The sequence below is a fragment of the Oenanthe melanoleuca genome, chromosome 5 (genome assembly GCF_029582105.1).
Source record: "Oenanthe melanoleuca isolate GR-GAL-2019-014 chromosome 5, OMel1.0, whole genome shotgun sequence".
Taxonomy (NCBI): Eukaryota; Metazoa; Chordata; class Aves; order Passeriformes; family Muscicapidae; genus Oenanthe; species Oenanthe melanoleuca.
This window is the reverse complement of record NC_079339.1, coordinates 2,489,218-2,510,402: the sequence shown is the minus strand read 5'-3', so window position 1 is coordinate 2,510,402 and position 21,185 is coordinate 2,489,218.

The window sequence follows — 21,185 nt, the reverse complement described above, 5'->3', positions numbered from 1 at the left end:
CCAGTGCATTTTTCCTAATGCACTCAGATTGTTCCTAACCCTCACCCCAGCTCTTCCTCAAAACTTTCTCATTTTTGCCCTGATTTCTCTTTTCTCTATTTAAAACACTGGCCAACATGATTTTTGTTGGCTTAACCCTGTGTTTGACTCCCTCTTGAATCTCCAGGGTTCTTTCTCCCATACCTTAGGATGAAGGTTCTATGTATGCAGTATTGACAAAATATAACTCAAACTCAAAATGCTGTGGAAGTGAAAAACTTCTGAAAAATCAGGTGACCTTTCTATGGAGCCTTGACTCACCTTTTTAGCTGAACTTTTCTTGCCTCAGCTATTCTTCCTCAAAGGCACCAGAAGTTCTTCAGCCTCTGTGTACTTCAGCAGAAGACACAGATATCTTTTAATGATCAACCTATAAAGTTTGATACCACTGGCCTCTGCAGCAGTGCTTACTAAGCACAAAATATGAGAATCTTAAACATTTTAAAGAGGTTTTTTAATGTTTCATTTCAAACCAAGTGCTTCTGATTAAGGCAGTCAGTTCAATTCCTACCACAGTTTACATCTAAACCCTTTTGAGGTTTATAATAATCTCCTACACCTAAAAAGAAAGTGGTGACTAACATTAAGTGTGCAAGCAAATATTTTTAACCCCAGAGCAAAACCAAGGTGGGAAGGGAGGCTTTGCTGCTCTCAGCTAAGCTACATATGGGATTTGTGATGTGATCATTCACATTTAGGATGAGTGTCTATCCAGCATCTGCTCTTACCATATTGGACTGTGAATATTTCAGATCAACAACTGAAATCCAGATGTGTTTGTGTCATGAGCTCTATGCACTCTACTTGAAATGATTTGTCTTTAAAAACAGAATTATGGATGCACTCAGGCTTGCAGCAGCATCCTGAAATGTTCCTCCTGCACAGCAGAGGTTTTGTGGGGGGATTCAGCCACCTGGGTCCAAGGTCCCTGACATCCCAGGCAAGAGGCAGGTGCAGATGGGGACTCCTTCCCTTCAACAGCTGGGAGGAGAAGACAAACCACCATCACATTCTACATCATTATTTTCCACTGATTCAAATCAAGAATTTGATTCTTGCACTAACATCTCCACCCCCCAAAATTTTACTATGCAGTCTCTCTTCCTTTATATATGGTCACAAAATCAACAAAAGCCATACTTATTTTATCCCCAAGTTTCTCCACACAGCTGAGTCATTTTAAAATGGTTATTACAAGCACTACATGTGTGACCTGCTACACTTTATCAATTGCCCTGTCTTTCTTCTTTTTTTATTGGTCAAGTTGAGGATTTCCACCCTGATCACTGGCCTTGTGTAGAGGGAGGGATGAGATCTGTAGGGAGCAAAAGGGGCAGGATGGGCTATGGAGCACATCACACAACTCATATCAGAATGTCTTAAGACCAGTTATTAGCTCTTTATTTTGTCTTCTTCTTCCACCAAGCCTGGGTTCCAGCTGGTGCTATAGAGGGGTTCACACATTTAAGAGCCACACATTCAGCTGTCCATCTGTGTGTGGAATCAGACATGGATGTCTGGACACCTCAACTTCCATGAAAATAGCAGATATTCACTGATCTGACCAGCTCCATTTGGGGTTTAAGGCAGTGCTGCTCTCCAGGAGCAGGAAGGGAGCTCTTTGCCCTGTGTGTGGTAACACACAGAGAATTGCTCTCTGTCTGCCACCAGCACAGCTCTCAAACTCCCTGTGCCAGAGAGCCTAAAAACACTGCACTGAGGAGGGGAAAAGGGCAAAGAGCACAGGGAAGTGCTCACCATGGTCAGGGGATTTATATTTCTCCATCTGGGTTTCTACTGCAGTTATTTTCCTAATTCTGCTCCATTTATTGGGTCACCTTGCTCAGGTATGTGCAACTTCAGAGGTGTCCCCCTTGTTTGTTAAAGTGTGTGGCACTTCTCATACTCTAAGGAGAATTTATATTTTTAGACATGAGCCTAAGCAAAAGTGCTCCTAAGAAAACAACTGTAATCAATGAGAAGAAAAAAAAGAAATCATTGGAAAATACTGATTCATGGAAATTTGCCTTTCCTTTCCTTTTTTTACTTTGGTAGGAAGAAGGTCAGAGAAATATTTTTCAGAACTCTAAGTTTTTGTAAGAAAAAAGCTGTAGAGAATAAAGACATTTCTGTATTCACCTGAGACACAGGAGGCCCAGATTCAACTTAGAGCTTTATCTGATTTAATTTTGGCCTCAGCAAATCCCAGGTGAATGTCATGACCAACTGCACACATCTCAACCTTTGGTATTGGCCTGGGGAATTCAGGGAGCCTGAGACATTGAAAATATTCCTTGGAAACTCATCAAGAAGTCAGGACAATGGCAGGAGTGGGATCCAAACCAGCACAAATAAAAGAAAAACAGGTGTGAAAAGAAATTCCCCAAAATGAAATGAAAGACATCTCATTCTGACAGGTCAGTCAGAAAATGCTCTAAAACAGTAAAAAGTTGTGTTCCCCTACTATAAAACCTGGTAAAATAGAATGTCTTCCATGGGGTCTGAAATCCCCATTTATGATGATAAATAAGCTTTGAACCATCCTCTTGGGGAAGGAAAAAAAATAAAATTAAAAAGGACCATTAAATTCTGATATCCCCAAGTCTGAGGAAAACTCCCAGTGACTTTATTGAGAATTTTGTCTTGATGAATAGAGATTTTGGAGTTCAGGAGGTGGCCCTGAAATTTCAGGGTCAGATCTCTTCAGCACCACAACTGAACACAAAACAACCAAGCTCAAAAAAGGATCACCCAGGACTCTGAAATTCCTCTCCTACCCCAAGGCATCAAGCAGCAATGTACAAGTTGCAAATATCATGTGAGATTTTCCTTTTATTTGCCAAGTTCTGGGCTCCTTTCCTGCTCCAGACTCTGTGCTATCACCCTGAATGCCACTGTGGGCTCAGAAAATGCCAAAGGTGCCAAAGTCCACAGTTCCTCACTCTGCATTTCCCACACTGCTGAGATTTGCTTGTCACTATTTTCCTGCTTGATAACTGCAGGGATGAGAATATTAGGAGTGGCAGTCTAATCAGTGACCACTCTGGGCATTCAACCTGTCAGAGCTGAGAGCTCATGAATGAGCTGCAGTGGGTCAGTGAGAAGCCAACACACACTCAGGACAGAAATGGAAGCCACACAATAAAAAAAAATTTAATAATCTCAAGCCAAAACCAAGCAAGAACCAAAACCCACAAAACCAAGATCTGTTTTCAGCATAGTGAAAATATAACAAAATATTTGCTTGCTCTTTAGACACAGTATCAGGCACGTGTTGCACTAAAGAGATTTTTTTTTTTTTTTTGCAGAGTCATAGTGAGGATTCCCTCACAGTGAATCCAAATATCAGATATGCCCAAATCCTTATGAATCTCATCAATAACTAAAAATTTTAAAAAAATCTATCTATCTATCTATCTATCTATCTACAAATCTATCTCAAACCCCACAAGTACAAGTAAATGAATTCAAATGTTCTCATTGCTCAATTAAATCTCATCCAGAGATGGGTCTGGGCAGCCATGGCCCCAGTTCAACAAACCACTTAAGCATGTGCTTAAAACAAGCTCTGGATCAATTCCCAGTGAGGATTAATGCATATTTCTAAATGCTTCACTCCTCTGGAGACCACAGAATGAAATATTGCTGGAAAAGCCTTAAAAAGTAAAAGCACAATTTTAGTCACTTGTTTTTAAGCCACACTGAATATTCCAGACTCAGCAAACTCTCCACAGACAAATGTTTATTTTCATTCTCTAGCACCTTGTGCAATGGAATTAAAATTTCAGAATGCAGCACAGGGTGGCCAGAGGGGGAGATGAGGACAGAAATTGGAGGTTAATGCAGAAGGACCCTCTGAGGTTTCCAAGTACATTCTAATAGAAAGCACACAAATATGATGGCCAAGCCAGTAAATAATGATAGATCAATCTACTGCTATTTTTTATCAGCTCTGCAAGGTGTATATGTCCTGACACCCCTGTTTATGTATTAAATTGAGAATGTGAGTTGATACAAAGTGAAATGTTCTCTCTCCCTCAAGCTTCTTTTGTGCCTAGATCGATGGATGTTCACACTCCACGTTTTTCCTTTGGTTAACCAGAGAAATAAATTCTTGATTAGACCCCCATTATTCATGTTTTGCAGAGATTTTTTTTGCCTACACACCCAAGTCCTGCTGGGGTAAGCCAGCAGAGACCCATTGACTTAGTGTCGTGGCAAATTACATGGCCCTGCAGTCAGATGAAATATTCACTCAAGGGACTGATATTTTCACTGGATCAAAGACCCACTAATGAGAAACAGAACACCAGTTTCCAAAGAGGGTTTAAAAAGTTACAACAAAACACAGATCATTTAATACACTGCAAAAAGTTGCAGCAACTTCCTGACAGTTTGCTTGCCTGCAAACCTCTCAGGCCTGATTTATGAACACGAGCTGCTGTGCCAAGCTGGTGTCACACAGGATGGATGCTGTGTGCCCACACTCTGCCTGGAACTGCACAAACATGATCATCAACTGGATTTGACATCACAATCAAAACAATGAAAATAAGCTAAAGGTGGCAGGCAGTAGCAGAGAAAATGTATTAAGAAGCTCTGTCTAGATTAGGAAAAATAAAATTTGTCTCCACTGATGGAGGGAAGTACCTGTTTTTTAAAGGAATTCAGGTGCTTAAAGGAGCAGATGGGTGCACAGTGGGATTTTTAGAAGCTCTTTGATGGCAACTCCCACTGAAATCACTGTGTATTAGGCAGCTAGGTATTTTGGAAAATTCACATTACCTGCATCTTTAAGCACCTAAATACCTTTAAATATTTGGCCCAAAGACAGCTCACTGCAACGTCACAGGAAACAGAATAGTCCCTGCTCAAGGGAAAATAGTTTATTGTATGGTCAATTAATTTTCCAGCAAGAGAAATCCATATAAGCAATTTGTAACAGAAATTAGGTCAGAACTCCTAAGCTATGACTTCTAAATAGTATTTTGTAATTGAAATAAGGGATCTGGTACACAAGAAACTGGACTTTTTTTTTACACTGATAGAAGAGTGATGATGCCCATACAGATAAGGTGCTCACCTTAATCTGGAGCACATCAGGAATCCAGGGGCCTCAGTCCCAGCAAAGAGGGGAAGATAAATGTGGGACCTTGGTGCCTGTGAAGGCAGGCAGGGGCTGGTAAGTGCAAGGGCTACAGGAGGGACACACTCCCTGTGGAGAAGGCAGGCAAATGGTCAGAGGCATCATTTGTCTCCTTGGGCTGGGAGAAATCCCTTGGCAGGAGCAGGTTTTGCCCCAAGGAAGCTCTGGAATTCCAACAAGAATTTTCAGGGCATTTAAGTCCACCACTGTGAAGGGAAGGGGGCACTGCAGATGTCACAAAGGTGAGGCACTGCTTCTAAAGTCACTCACTGCCTTTTAGTTTTCTAATTCCACTTGTCCAAGGACACACTAAGGTAGCAAATCCCACACAAATCCTTTGATTCCTCACTCAGGAGTAAGAGCCAGAAGTGAAGGAGCCCATCTACAGCCTGGCTGACCTCCAGGCTTTGCCCTGTTAGCCTGAGGTGCAGGAAATCAAACAAATTCCTTGGCTTACCTTTCACAGAGGAGGCAAATATCAATCCTAGTGCCACACTGTGCCACCTTTCAGTGGCAGATTTCTCCTGCGTCACCAGTCTGTGCATCCCATCCAAATCACTTCATTTAAAGTGGAAAAAAACAAGCAGTGACAGAACAGAGCCCTTAGAGTAAGGCTCCCAGCAAATTCTAGCCACAAGGATTTAACAAGTGGGATTTACTTAACTGGTCACTAAGTGTTAGCATTGCTCTAAAGATATATGGCTGAAAGTGTTTCTCTGGCTAGAAAGAAACAGAACTGAGGGAGCAGAGAAAATGCCTGGCAAGCAAACTCTCTCCCTTTTGTTTAATAGCTCTCTTCAGATTTTTAAGCCTAGAAAAAAGCTTCATTAAAGTTAATGGACAAATCTCCCACAAAAAAAAAAAAAAATTAAGTACTTGATTTTTTGGTCTGAGCATGCACAATTTCTCCAATTTCTCTTCCTTGCTGGGTTCACCCCAAGATGGCAAACTTCAGGCAGAATTACATAAATATTGTCAGCTCTCAGGCTGCTGAGTGACTGGCAGAGTTCAGGGGCCAGGTTCACCAGCCTTGGAAGTGGGAACAGCTTCACTGAAGTCAGTGGGAGGCCCGAGCACATTACAGGAACCTTCCATAAATAGAACAGAGCTGTGTCCATTTGTACCAGAAACGGCTGCAGATTGCTGCCAGCAACATTGCAGGGAACATTTTTCACCCTGTAGACTTCAGGCAACCCGTTCCCGAAGATACCACACACAAATACTGCCCCCAAGTCACTTCCTCAGCTGCTGCCATGGCATCCCTGCCCTTTATTTAAAACCCTTCAACACCCCAATGCCAACCAGCTCTGCTGTGGGCTCACTGTTCAATAGGTGACTCAGGCACAGATTGTGACCTTCACCAGCTCCAGGTGAGTGGATGGGGAGACACAGCAAGGAGCTGGGACAAACAAAGGTGAGTATCATCCCTTATGTGGTGTGTTTAACGCTCAGTCTTTACCCACATTTTATAGAAGAAATGGTTTAAATAGGTTTATTGCACATTCACAGCACAGGAAGAAAAGTTGGAATTAAAAAAGCTCAGTTGAGAATACATGCTGCCATTTCAGGTGGCATTTGTGGCCACATAACTTCCACCCTAAGCCAGGCAAAACTGCAGCTCAGGATGGGACTCTGCACTCTGGGACCACCCCTGAGGTGAGACACAGCAAACACAATCTGCAGCTCCCACCTGCGTGTTGCAAAGTGCAAAAACAGCATTTGAGATGTCCTGCTCCTGCCAGACACGAGCGATGCAGTCAGAGAGAAAGAACCCTGCTGTGCAGCCTGCAGCTCACACAGTGTGCCAGGGACCACTTACACACCAGGACACCACTGGCTGCCCTTGGAACAAGGCTGGCAGGGACCCCTCTGGATCAACAGGGAGCAACAACTTCCCACTAATGGACTGCTCCTAAAAATTCAGGTATTATCTTGTTATCACCTATAATATCAGTGTAATGCTGCTATCAGCTGTTTAGTCAAACTAATACAGGTAAAAATAAAAAAAAATTATGAGTCTGAGGATCTTCCTATGAGGAGGCTGAACAGAAGGATGAACACTTTCAGAGTCTCTGAGGAAAGGAAAGGAAAGGAAAGGAAAGGAAAGGAAAGGAAAGGAAAGGAAAGGAAAGGAAAGGAAAGGAAAGGAAAGGAAAGGAAAGGAAAGGAAAGGAAAGGAAAGGAAAGGAAAGGAAAGGAAAGGAAAGGAAAGGAAAGGAAAGGAAAGGAAAGGAAAGGAAAGAAGGAAAGGAAAGGAAAGAAGGAAAGGAAAGGAAAGGAAAGGAAAGGAAAGGAAAGGAAAGGAAAGGAAAGGAAAGGAAAGGAAAGGAAAGGAAAGGAAAGGAAAGGAAAGGAAAGGAAAGGAAAGGAAAGGAAAGGAAAGGAAAGGAAAGGAAAGGAAAGGAAAGGAAAGGAAAGGAAAGGAAAGGAAAGGAAAGGAAAGGAAAGGAAAGGAAAGGAAAGGAAAGGAAAGGAAAGGAAAGGAAAGGAAAGGAAAGGAAAGGAAAGGAAAGGAAAGGAAAGGAAAGGAAAGGAAAGGAAAGGAAAGGAAAGGAAAGGAAAGGAAAGGAAAGCTTTTACAAAAGAAAAAATTAAAATTCTGGGAGGGTTCAGCTTAACAAACCTCACGTTTTTCCCATCAAAATTAAGGGGAAGAAATCCAATACTTTGCTGTGAAACTCAGCAGTCCAGACTGACAGCTCTAGGGGTAGCTCTACAAGTTCATGTCCTGGCTGACCTCCTGAAGAGAATTGACTGAATACCTGCTTTTCAAAGCTGAGCTTCATGTTTTAGCCAGAATCTCACCACAACGCATCACCTAGTTTATTTAGGCTCTAAATGCTTCACATTTTACTTTCAAATCCCAAAATCAGTTAACACTGACAGCAACAAAACATCCCTGGTGGTGACACTGCAATGCTGGAAATAAAATGCTGTAAGGCTTCAGAGCTCCCAACAGCTTTTAAATAGGGAGATGAGCAGGTATGAGCCTATGGCACACACATTATTAGCTAATTATTAAACATTATTAGCTAATAACAGCTTTCATTCCCCATCCCAGCTCAGGACTCTACTCCTTATGAACAACTGTGGTCACTGCAATTTTCATGTTCAATATTCCTGCACTTTTGTTCTGCTTGTAGAGTTCCTCCCACCAGGGCTTTCCTGACAGAAATAGTAAATATGTGAACAAATCATTAAAGAGAGGCTGGCCCAAGGAGGGAAATGAGTAAGTGCTAACACCCCTTATTCTCAACACCACAGTGAGCCAATGGAATAATTAAAACTGACCAGTGCAGTTGTTTCAACATTAGATGCAGAATTCCAGGTCAGAAACTGAGCAGCAGCAGAGATTGCTGGAAAGTCAGTGTAAGTATCACCATCCTTGCCTGCAGGTAAAGTGCTGAGAGAAGGCAATATTCTGATTCATGGCAGGGTAAAAGTTCTCCAGCATTTTCCAGCAGGCTTCTCTGCAAAGCTACCATGCCTAAAGTGAACTCAAAAAGGTGCTCTTCACCTTTAAAGTAAAAGAGAAGGGAGAAGGATTTTACTGCTTTTTTCCAAAGCATGCTAGCACCACTTGACAATTTTTTGTCACATTGACTCAAATCCACTTTTCCCCTTGAGAAGTATAAGAATTCCTCAGCTTCCCCTATCTGATTTCTGCTGTCAAACACATCAGGAAGGATGTGCCTCTCCATAACTCACATGCTTTCCCTGCCCACCTTAATTGTGTGTCTCTTTTCTGGATGTAACACAGGAAGAATGGGCTGTCTGGAAGGGAGACTTGCTCTGGGTGTGCTTATGAGGCAGGTGATCACTGAAGGGTAAGCCCCACACGTAATTCTTCTGTCATCAATTTACTTTTCATCTCCATGCCTCATGACAGGCATTTTAAAGGCTTTGTCTACAGGGAATATTGCCATGAACTTCCTCAGACTCTGCAAGGAGTGACAGGAAATCTATACCTCCAGGAGGAAGTAATTCCAGCTGTTCCAGGAGAAAGCAAAATGGTAAATCCATGCTCTTCAGAAGCAATAAAACAATTCCTGATTCAGATAATTGTCTTAACACAGGAGTTGAGAACAGCTTCACATTTCTGTGGAAGCCAGGTAAAATCTCACATATTTCCATTTGTCTTTAACAACTTCCAGTGAGCTGATAAGAAGCTCTGTTGAGAACAAGAAGTTGGTGGGGCAGACAGCAGTTGCTAGAAAAGAGTAGATGTTCATCTCTGTGCTTCAAGTTTCACAGAGCTCTAACAGACCCTGGAGTTTGGATGTGTTTTTTTGGTTATTCTGACTCTGTCCCCAGGGTTATGCAGAAAGCATTATTTGTGCTATTTGTACATCTTCAGGGATTAGGGCTCTGCAGCTCTGCATCTCTACCCTTTTAACTCCAAATGTCACACATTGCTAAAGAAAATCTTTAGAAATACCTAAAATTTAGTCTGCAGCACTGGATTGCTACTAGACAGCAGCTTTCTGAAATATCTTCACCCTGGTACACTGTGGTACCCACTGAGGACTGCAAACAGCAACAGAGATAAGGACAAAAAAAGAAAAGAGGTACCATAAAAATATTGAAAGAAAAAGGAAGAGGGAAGGATGTAAAGGGAAGCAACTGTAAAGAGGAAAGATGTTCTTACCCTGATAAACTGGGGGCTTCTGGTCAGAGTTCACAATTGAGTGGTGTGAAAAAATGTCAAGGTCACTGAACCCAAGACATGCCTCTGCTAAAAAACTGTTGTTTGTTTTGCTTCCCCAGGACTGTGTAGAGTGCACAGAATACATTCTGTGTGCTGGATAACCAGTGGGACAAATTCCCATTGCTCACTGAGCAGCCACAGAGCTGTCCCCTTGCTCTGCTCCCTCTTTAAACCAAACCAACATTCATCATCTCTAAACTTCCCTGTGAACACATGGGTGCTCAGAATAAAGTTTATACAGGTAGATGTACAAGGAGGTGCTAAGAATGTTTATTTCCATATAGGATAAACATGGTGGAGGGGAGTATGTGCATGTGTGTGTGGTGCTGGGGAAAGATCTGTCACCAATTAAATTAAATGTCAATCCCATTAATGAAAAAAAAAAAAAAAAAGGAAAGGAAAAGGAAAAAGAAATAAACAGGTTTTCCATTCTTTTTCATACTCTCTCAGCATTCCAGAATTTCCATAGTGGAGATTTACCCTCTTTTAAAAGAAGAAACTTCCTAAGATATCTGATTCTATGAGACTTTTTCAGGCTTATCATTATTCAAGCAATTTCTCGTTTAGTTAAACAACTGCATATTTTAGGAACCTGGCATTCAGTTATGACTGTATGGGAAAAACACACCACTCCTCCCCAAAAAAAATCCCTCTCAAAACCTGGAAGAAAGTAGCTGTGCTTGAGAGATGCTACTTTTGCCTTTCTTTTCCTTGCCCTCTTTAGACAAATTCAACCTTGATATAATCCTGCCACTGCCTAATGCTGGCTGAAGCCCCTTTTGTTAAAGTCAGAGAGAATCAGAATAAGGTTTAAAAAAAAAAAAAAAGGGAATAAAAATAAAACAATCACCCAGCAAACAGGGTAAAAAGGGATTGCAAGCAAGTATTTGTATCAGTAAACTTGAAAACCATCATCTGCTGTTTTCACTTAATGTCAATAGTTACTGATGTCCACTTGCATAAATATCATCTTGTAACTGGCTTTTCATCCCTTTCCACACATGCCACCCCTCCCCCTCAACAAGCACTCAGTTGTACTACATGGGAAAACTGAGCTTGGTAAGGAAATTTCAGCCTGTATTGGCAAATCTGCAGAGATTTCCACACAGTGCTGGCAATACACACTGATAGCTAATGTGACCAAAGAAGTTATTCTGGTCAGTGAATTAGTTTGTTTACCAGTGAAAGGAAGGAGTAACTGTGAACTAAAGTGCTATTTGAATAGTCCTTATTTACAAACTCTGGTTCAGCAAAGCTTGCACTGGTTACATTTGATTGGAAGTGATGCAACTTGAGTAGGGGTTATTTGTGAGTATCTAACTAAAATAACACATTTTACTTAAAAACTGTAACACTGTACTCCATCTTTTTCCCCCCAAATCTTTAAGGGGGAAAAAAAAAATCCATAAATATACATACATTGTTGATATGCCTGAAGGCCAAGTGAATATACTTAGTGCTACTTGAAATAAGACAGTTGAATGTTGCTGAAATCTTACTGAAGTAGCTAGCAAAAGGCCTGAGGAGCAGAACACAATAAGTGCTCAGAAGCATCTCACAATGTAATAATCAATGTGTTATATGAGCTAGGGGTTAGTTAAATAAAATGTGAAAGCTGTATTAATGAACCCCTTCCCTGTCCAACACAGCATTCCATTTTCTTTCACAGGCTGCATAATGCAGGGCTTGGGAATAAATTATAGATGAAACCCCCATCATATGTTTATAAATACACTAACATTAGCATTTTACTTCCTCATAAATCTGCAGCAAACATTCAGGCAGAAGATAGAAAGCCCTGTAAAACAATGATATATTCTCTGCTTGCAAGACTTGCCTAGTGGCCCATTCATTTTTACCGCTGTTCTTCAAACATTACTTTCTTCACTCATGCCCCCTCATTTAAAAATCCATTTTAATTTAAAGATGCTCCATGCAGTCCTAGTGGTACATTTACTCATCCTGGTTATACATCATGGAGCAGGGAGAAGAAAATTGTTTAATCTAGAGATACGGTTCACTGTGGTCACCACTGAACAGTGGAGTAATTACCAGATCAGCTCTGCTAAAAATGCACTCAGGGTGTTCTGTGACCTATCATCTTCTAATCTGCATAGTGAAGTATAGCTTCATAACTATAAATTGCTGACTTAATTAAAACCAGGACCTTTCTGTCATTTAATTACAGGGAGAAAGGTTATTGCTTAAATGCAATTTTCCAAATGTGATTTCTTAACAGTTATTAACTGCTTCACCATCATTTATTGTTTCAGATTTTTCAATTTGAAAATAGTCCCTGTGACAGAAGTAATGACTTCATGAAAAACTCAATCTAGATGGAGCTGAGCAGACCCATTTGTTTCTCGTAAGTGGAGCAGACAGAAAACTTGAAAATGTCACAGGAGGATCCTGTGATTGCTCCACTTTACAGGAGTAATTAAAAACCAAGAGGTTGTATTAAAGGTGAAGAGAAGAGGTTTATGACAATTTCAAGGTTTTTCCCCTTACCAAAATATTGTCTGTGCCTTTTCAACTCTGTTAGGAAGGATTTGGATGAATAATTAATAATTTATCCCAATCCAATACACAATACTAGTACCAGTGCACTAAGATACTCCTGTTAGCTCTGCAGTTTTCTTTTCATCTGCCAAGAACCTCCATAATTTGAACATAAACAAGTTCCATAGAATTTCCCTCTGCATATAAAGCTTTTCATTTCCAAGAACTGTTGTTTCCATGAAGTAAGTGCATTTTAACTAAAATTGGAATAGCAGCTCATTGTCTGAGAAGGAGTTTCTCATCCAAGAATGAACTTGATTCTGTGAGGCTGCTTTTATACCAATCTTAGTCCCAAGAGAAAAAAAAAATCAGCATCAAGACCTCCCCTGCAGAGTGCTGCATGAAATTCTGCTTGAAGGACTCACCCTTTCCATTATAACTCACAGGAACAGCTAAAACCTGAAAGTGCTCTTGCAGGGTACTGCAAATACAAGGCAAGGTCCCTCTCCCAGTAAAAGAAAAAAAAAAAATTAGAAAAAAAAGAGAGAGGGGAAAAAAAGAAAAAGGAAGAAAAAAAAAGAGAGAAAGAGACAAAGAGAAACAAGAGGGAAAAGGTTAAAAAAAAAAAAAAAAAAAAAAAGGAAAAACAATACTTCAAAAAACAAAGAGTGAAAAATGCTTGTTGTTGCTAGGACAACAATTTCTTGCTCCCAGTAAGAACATATTTTCAACCTGAATTTTCCTTGCATCCCCTTTTGTCTAATTAACAGTCCTTCCAAGACACATGTGAATTTTACATGAAAGGGGCTTTGCAGATCCAGGGAAGCTGGAAGAATACCACAGCAAGATAAGCTTTCCACCAGGCAGTCACACTCTCCTTTTGCCCTGTGATGGGACTCTACACTCCCATAAAGTTTCCCTGCCATCACTGATGGGGCTTTAAGGTATCAGAGGAGCTGGCAGTGGGTATGACAGATCCATCCCTTTTAAACATCTTTGTGACCCCACAAGCACATTCTAATCTCCAGTTCATTAATCCTTCAACACCCTCATCAGGGAGGGCAGAGCTGCTGCCCCAGCACCCTGGAGCTGAGGGATGGAGAACAGAATCTTCAGCTCCAGCTTAAGGCCAGGAGGAGACAGAACTTTTTTTCCAGGACAAACAGGTCATAAGCATTCCTTTCCTGCCCAATTTTCCATGTGAGACTCTGGAATTTAGCAGGAGCTGCTCCTCAGCAGCCAAATTCTGTGGAGCAGTTTGCTGTGGATATTCAGGGCAGGCACTGGAGGAGCCATGGGGCAATGTTTGCTCTCCCTGCAGCAACACAGCTGAGTGCTGCCCATCCATCATTTGCTCAGCTTTTGCTATTAACACCAACAACCAAAAATATTTTCCAACCACTTGTCACCTCTGCTCCAAACTGCATTGCAAGCTTTTGACTCTTCTCACCCTATTCCTTTTTTTATTCTGAGGACAAATCATGCTTTTGGTTAGTCACCAACCATATGCAGCATTGGTTTTGTTCCCTGACTGGTAGACTTGCATAACTTAGCAGTGGGATCAAAACTGTGAACAGACAACATATGTGCATGTACAATGTGCAGTTTGCTTTCAGCTAATGATCAAGCACTCTGGGTTACAGTTTGCCCTTGGCAAGCATCTGCACTAGCATGGCTTGAATCCTTACATGTTTACACTCCACACTGGCAGGGGAGTGGCAGTGTGGCACAGGAAATAGCACAAGGGAACGTGAATTATCTGTTTTCAGACTCTGGAGATGAACTTTGCAAGAATAAAAACTACGTGGATAGAAGATCAAAGAGAGAGAGAAAAAAAAAAAAAAACTGGAATATTTTAAGAGAAAATGGGAAAAATAAAATGCAGCCACCATAGGAAGAGAAGAGGGAAAGGCAGAGTGGGATTCAGCCCCATTCCCTGGAACAAAAATGCAGCAGATCTGAGCAGAAAGCACCAGGTACAGGCAGTCTTAACCAGGACTCAACATCTGGACTTTCCTGCCAGGTCAAACCAACATCTTAGAGACAAACACTGTGGCCCTGCCTGTTTGTTTAGAAAGCAGTTGTTACTGCCTGTGTCATGGAATTGTATGGTAGGGCTAGTAAATTCCATGATTTTTGTGAACTTTTCCTTTTGCAGAGGAAAATCTCCCTTCTTGCCAAGAGATCCATCAGAGTGCAGGATTATCTCCTAAATACACCTTCCACCCCATTTTAAATTTTAAATTTTTAAATTTTTTGACAAATTTCCAGTCTCAGCTCTACACTCCAAACATTTCTGTGTCCTAATATCAGTGTACAGGTCCCCTCCAAAGGAGAGAGAACTTTCCAGCCTATGATCCCTGTTACCCAAGTTTAACTCTCATTCCAAATGAAGCAAACCTAATAGATTCCATGTGGCATTTTTTATTTCCCCTTGCAGCAGGTTCTTGTGAACTGCAGGTTCACAAGGCAACAGGACACATAGCACAGGTCAGAGAATTAAAAGAATGAGGAGAGCACAAGGACAATTTCTTTACAAATACTTTAAGACTCAATTTGAGTGAACCCACTAACATCAAACCTTTGTCTTCTTAAACACCTGAGAGATTCTCACAGGCTTCTGTAAAGTAGAAATTCTTTTAGTGAACACTAAAACAGTGAGGGATGCCCATTGCTCATTTAAATTAATCATTTTATCTTGGATAAGCTGGGGGGCACCAGTGATCTGCTCTGAAGCAAACTCCTCGTGCTCACATATTCAGAAATATGCATTCCTGTTTCACAGACAGAATTGGCTTGATCATGTGAAATAGGCAGGGTGTGCCAAAGCAGGTGCTTACAAAAATCATCATGCCATGCTGTCCCATGAGCTTTCCATGTTTCCCTATGAATTACAAAAACCTGTACCCTCAGAGAAGCAACACATGGATTTCAAACCACACCAATATAAACAGGACACAGCAGCCATGCAGGTTAACAGGCTGAAAACACAGAATGAGCCTTTTTTTGTAATCTCCTATGGTTTGTTTGTTAGATTAATTGAGCCCATTCAATTTCCATTTAAGACTATTAAGAAGTCTGCAGCTTTAGCTATTTTTGTCTGCCTGGAGATTTCAGAAGCTTAACATTCTAGCTGCATGTCACTGCCACCATTGTCTCTTGTCACAATTCTAATTCTATGTTCTGATAATAAAATTTCATTAGTGTCTGCACATCCTTTGCCTTACCTTTGAAGCACTGTCTTGTGCTGAAACGATTAGCAGCACTTTACGTCATATCACTTGACTGTTTGACAGCCATTGTGAGTGAGCTAAACGGGGAGAAATTAAAATTTCTGACAATTCCCATTACAACTAAATTGCTGAGAAATTAAGGGATATTTACTTCTACAAATATTAAAGGTTGTTTAAAATGTAAACTGACTTCATTTTATTAGTAGATCCCACAATGTGCTAATTCAAAATGACTACGTGGCCTTATGTGAATAAATTACCAACTCATTTTCCAAAAGAGAAGGACATTTCCTCCAGGCTGCTTTTTGACTGTTTCTGTCAGTAGAAAAAGAAAACAAAAAAACTTATGAATATTTCAGAACAGAAGATATTCCTTGGTGCCTGTATTCCATGCTTCATCTTAACTCAATAATGAGGTTATCCCTGTATGATATGATTTTTTTAACAACTTAACAAAAAACATGCCACGAAGCACTGAGTTTATCATAAGATATATCACATTAATTTATCTTGGAAGGGGTCCCTCCCTGATCAATGTCTTGAGCCAGCTAACCATCACACCCCACATGCCTGTCCATACAATGACTGAGCTTAATTTTGAAAGTAATTTAGATGTTCCTGCTCCTGAGGATTATGGGGTGACCAGGTGCTCCTGTATATCTTAAATTGCAGCCAAGAAAATATAAAAACTCTAAAAACTCTTGATTCCCCAGACCATCTTCCACATTAGCATCTTTCCAGGCTGATGAACCCTCATTTCATCATTTATTAGAGTTTTTCATCTTGAATTATCATTGCTTGAAATATTGAAAGTTTTTTTTTTTTTGGTGTCTAATCACAGTTCTCTTCACAATTTTTTTAAAGCTTTCTGATAAGGTCCAAAGACAAACAGTGCTTCTGGAAATCCTAGTTCTCTGCCTTGTGGATGCCTCTTTTATAGACTGCATTGTAGACAGCATTCACATGATCATCCTGGGATGAAACCCCAAATGGCTGCTCACAGTGTGCTGTGCTGAATGCAGCTTATTCCTCAAAGTCTGGGCCCCATAAAAGGGACATAATAGTTACCTACCACATAGGATGTGGTGAGGCTTAATTTATTAGTGCTGTAAAGCATTTTAGACCCTTAGAAGAAGGGTTTACAAAAACATAAAGTGCTGTTGCCATGAAACATTTGTGTGGCTGGAAGCCCTCACTGGTCTGCTTGAGAAACAAAGAGGGATGGAGGGAACCAGAGTGTCTCACTAGGCACTTCCCATCAAGAAAAAAAGTATTGCTTTCATTTATTTGGTGTCATTTATTTGGTTTGGAGAAGTAGAAGATCAGTAAGTCTACTGCATGAAATATTACTTTTTGATTAAAAGATTGCTAGGACATGGGAAAGCACACAAGCTGTTTCCTGTCACCCAACCACATTCACCAAGAGAAACAGATCTGCAAATGGAGGAACTTTTAAAATTTTAAGCCCTCCTGATTAAAACAATTCATTCTGCATAATGCAAACTGTGGAAGGAATGCTGTGCAAGGATGAGAAAAATGAAGAAAGATTACAATAGTTTTGATGGCTTCAGTGCTGGCAACTCTTTTGTTTGGTTGGGATTTTTGAGAAGCAGGAATCCCAGCAGTAAATGCAATCATGTTCACTGGCTGCCACCAAAGCTCACTGTGTCTGAAATTCTTTCTTACATGAAATATACTTTGATCTTTGATCTTGATTTTCCTTAAAGTCAAAGCACATTTTGGTTTTTTTGCTTTGATGCTCCATCAAGCCCATACACATGCTTTGTCAGAATACATCCATATAATAGGGTTATAATAAATAGTTCTTTTAACAGTTCATTTAGGATTTCAAAATGATGAGGTTTGCAAAATGCAAAGAAAAATAATACAGATTTTTTTTTTTTTTTTAAGCAAACAAACTATAACAACCCCTGAATTAATACCACAACTGAAAGAAAATTAAGTCTGAGGTAAGTTTATGTGACCAAAAGGCTTTGGGGCCTTTGGGGACACTGCAATATGCTAAAGACAGACTCATAACCACAAGCTATATTTAGGACTCAAATCACATAAGAGTGGCACATTTCAGATGTTCTTCTACTCCTTAAAATAGATATTTACCTACCAGATGCTGACAAGTGGCTACTCTGTAAATGGCTAAAGAAAGATTTCTTCTTGTTCATATTTCATTTTCTTTTCCATTCTATGTCATGTCCAGCTCCTGCTCATTTGCTACTGAGTCAAAAATAGAGTTACTCCATGAGAAACGTTGATATTTTTGATCTGCCCAAAAGACAACACAGGATGTGACAACACATATTTCATACAAGATTTTCATTGAGTTCACTAGAAATCCCCATATAGGTGCTCATAATTTGGGATCTACATTTCAGTTCCAAGAATCAGAGGTTGTAAGTCTCAAATGGACCTTTTAGACCCTGGGCTACCCTCCAGCAAAAAAAACAAAACAAAACAAAAAACAAACCATCACAATAATTCTCCAGCAAATCGAAAAGATTCAGAGGAGCATCTCAACTTTTGGAAATATACTTAGATCAAACTTCCAAACCTCTTCCAATAATATAAAAACAGAAATAAAACTGGCAGGTGCATCTTTTGCTATGTCCTGTAACATAAAAATCATGGGCCACTTCATTGAAGTGATTGCAAGTCAAGAAGATAATCTAAATATATACATACAGTCATTTTGTGAGGTCTGCTATTTGCAGCTGGACTTCCAAAACTTTGCTAGGAAACTGGTAATAATGTCCAAAATTATAAAGCACAAAATGAGCTTTACTTTCAATTCAGATGACATTTAAGACTAGGGATTGTATCAGCTATAGGAACAAATTATTGCAACAGCTCAGGTGAATTCACTGTGCAATGACCAGCTGCACAGCAACCTGTCTGTGCTCTGCTCTCCCTCACTGGAATTGTTTTATAAATAAATTTAGCCCCCAATTTGGCTGGTGTGCTGACTTACAGTATCATTTCTGTGCCTGCTTCACGTGGACTAACAAATTTAAGCAACCCCCCTCCCTCCTCTAATTGACTTTAGCCTTGAAAATTTCCATCTCAACAGAACAGTTTCACTGATTGCACAGTGGCAAATGGGAGATTGTCACTTGTTTTTAAAGTGCTTGCTTTTTACAGTGAAGAGCATCAAGTGTACCAGCAATGTTAACCTTCTGGAAACACACAATATTTAAATTACACTGCTCAGAGCACGGTAATTGAGCCAAACAGACATAAGTTCACATCCACTGAGCTTTCAGCACAGCAAATGCTGCCATCAATCCCTCTCAAGTGCCCCAAGGATGGCTCGTATGCCCAGAATGCTGTCTAGTTTTTTTTTTCCCCCCCAACTCTAGCTGTAGATTTAATAAACTAAAAACTTCCTCTTGCAAATCTTACCTCAGCCATGTAATCTAGGGATAGTCAGATTGTGGTTTAATTCAGACCTTGCTAACATGCTAAAACCCTGGGTAAACAATGAGACACCACTCAATCCCTTTCCTTGCCACAGCAGACTGACAGGAGCCTGAGCACAGACATGATCATGCATTTCTTTAACTGCCATGTTCATAAAAAGAATCCAACTTATTAACAAGCATTTGAAGAAGAGATTAGTCAATCACTCCAGAGCCCTCTATCTGGTTATGAGCCATGCCTGGTAACAGAAACAAGACTTTCCACAAAGGCTGTCATGAAGTTTCATCCTCCAGAGGTCCAGATTCCTGCTCATCAGCCTTTACTACATTACTTGGAAACAGAACTAGAGAAAAGGATGACCTGCTTGCCTACTGAATTCCTCACAGAAATATACTTTTTTCATCCCTTCTGCAGTTTTCCAAATGCCTGAATCTACTTTGCACTCACACAGGAATATTGCAGACACTAAAACACTGAGTTGTCACACAGCTGTTGCTACCAGATCTCAGCCTGGGGTGCTGCTGGATCCCAAGATAAATTAATTTAATATTCCTAGAAAGAAAAGGACTGTCCTGCCTGTAAGGTAAAGCCAGGGCACATTTTTACATGCTACACACCACTGCAATAGCTCTAGCATCAGAGGTGCCCACTAAGATGCTTCATACTAAGAAAACAATCCAAATTCCAGCTACTCAGTACTGAGTGAAACATCATATAAATCTATTTGGGTCTATCATAGGTCATTTCTAATGTGCAGATATGACCTATAGTTGTATTTCAAAAGATATCAAGAAAAGCAGCAGCTAATTGTTCCCTCTCCCTCTTTAATTTTTATTTTTTCCTCAGTACATCCTGCACTGAGTTTCTGGACTCACTGCACTTGGTGGCAGTTGTGACATTTTAAGTTCTTGTGGGGTAAGATGTAACCTCTGTGGAGAACCTGCACATGGCACATGAGCCACTACTGTGCCTCCCTCATCCTCAAAGCAAGGTACGTTCACCCTGTCTGAGAACATCCAAAAGTGCTGAGCTCTCCCTGCTGGGTTACAGAGGCACAAGGCACATCAGGCAGAGACACAGGAAAAAACATTTACTCATCTAAGAAATCCAAACACACTTTTTAAAAAATTAAGGTCTAACCTATCTTTTGAGAGGAAGTGTCTTATATTCATGAATAAAAGAAATACCTTTGTTATGTGTTCAGAATGCGTGGTTAAGCATTTCTTGTTTTATAATATTTTAAAATCTTGCTTCACTGATGAATCCAGCTCTCAATGCCCAGGAAATGAGCAGATGCTCAACATTGTCTATAAACTGTCCTATCAACCTATCAAAACGACATATGGAGGCTTAATAACAGATTTTTTGATTAAAATTTTATAAGTCCAGGTGTAAAACACATGCTATGTCACAAATAAAAAGGGCTTCCAGTGTCAGCTGGAGCCTGCTTTGCTGGGTTTTTACAGAGTAAATATCTTGGAAGAAGCTTCATCCATCTCAGATAATGCCTGAACTTTAATTCTACTTGCTTTAGAAACAAATTATATCAATTATCCCCACACTCCCCCAAACTAAATAACAACACCTACCTGCATACACTCTCAATTCCACAGTTCTAATGCATGAATCTAAAGAATCCTCAGAAACAAAGTGTTTGGAATCTCATTCCAGAGGCAAGTTCTGCTGGTTTGACTCTCTCAAATGCAATGCAATATGTCACATTGCAGGCTAATAAACTCTTCTAAAATAAGATACTTGAGGAGATAGTAATAATTGGAACTGCAGGGGTTTTTTTTCTAGGGGAAGTAAAGTTGATGGTCTAGATCCTGACTCAGTAACATCCAAAATGACTAAAACAAAACTGTTGTTGAAAACAGGCACGAGCTGAAGCATGTTGCAGAATTTGTCTTTATTTATTTATTTATTTATTTATTTATTTACTTACTTACTTACTTATTTAAAAAAGCCTTTAGACACAAAAATCTTTTCCTCCTCCAAAAGTACCCCCACCTCAAAGTGAATCTGTGGTGTAGATAAGCCATACTCTTGATCACTGTGCTCATCTCAAACTCATAAAAACAGCAGTATAATTTAAGTAAAAGTACCTTAATGCATCGTTTATCAC